The 906-nt window shown below is 46.1% G+C and overlaps 1 protein-coding gene across 2 annotated transcripts in view; it reads left to right on the forward strand.

The window, feature by feature from the left end:
- Window positions 1–279, forward strand: part of LOC118473340 (NADH-ubiquinone oxidoreductase chain 5) — a 3,067-nt gene extending 2,788 nt beyond the window's left edge. For both annotated transcript variants that reach the window (XM_035962574.1, XM_035962575.1), the window contains one exon: window positions 1–279. This exon is cut by the window's left edge. The gene's annotated coding sequence lies outside the window, so the exon portion shown is untranslated.
- The last annotated feature ends 627 nt before the right edge of the window (window positions 280–906 follow it).

The raw sequence follows: 906 nt of genomic DNA on the forward strand, positions 1-906 counted from the left end.
TACATCTTGCGCCTATGGGCCGCTATAACTATCCAAGAAGACACTCGAAAAAGGATGGATAAACAAACCTACCCGGTGGACTGCCGAGCTACAAGTCCTACGACACAGGAGCGGGATTCTCTAAAAAGCCAAGGTCGTGGGTGGCCAAGAGGGCCCACTTGGAGACTTGGGATCTCAGCAGGAAATGTGAAGGTTGCTTAAAGCCGGCCGATAGGCGAAAGAGAATCCAAAAGTTTTGTTCTGATCTGAGTAGGCTCAACATAGGGAATACCCTAACCCTAGGAACCGGGGCATATAAATCCGCTTATGGCATTCACCCAAGCATACAGAGACAGATGGAATGGAATGGAATGAAAGAAAGAAAAAGTAGCTCCGCAGCTCACCCAGAAGAAGAAAGACCCGCCGCTAACCTAACGATTTGGAAATCCCTGGTGGGCTGGGCCTGAAAGACAAGTGTGTGTGGATTTCTACATCCTCGTCTTTACTTTAAGACACAACTCTTCTCTTTCTCGGTCAAATGACTTGCGATAGTCTACCTTGAGTAGGACCATAGGGATCTTATGTTTGTGGCGAAAGATAAGTGGTTCTGTCACAACCAATAAAGTTTCTATGAGTGAGCGACCCACGCCGATTGATACGTGTCAATGTCAATAAGTGGATGAGTGTTGTTAAAGACAATGTTTGTTCCTCTTCTTTGAAACGATTTTGATGAATCTCGAAATGATACTGATTGGCCTGAAATCCTCGACGGTGTTGGCATCTTTTTTCTTTGGGAGGAGAGTGATGGATGCCTGGGTTAGCCTCCAAACATAAAGGCCATTGCTATGAAAGAGCTGCAAGAGAGAAAGCAGTTGCGGGTGGATGATGTCCCAGAAGGCTTGGATTACACAGATTCTACCAGAGGAT

Source organism: Zea mays, chromosome 9 (assembly GCF_902167145.1).
Source record: "Zea mays cultivar B73 chromosome 9, Zm-B73-REFERENCE-NAM-5.0, whole genome shotgun sequence".
Taxonomy (NCBI): Eukaryota; Viridiplantae; Streptophyta; class Magnoliopsida; order Poales; family Poaceae; genus Zea; species Zea mays.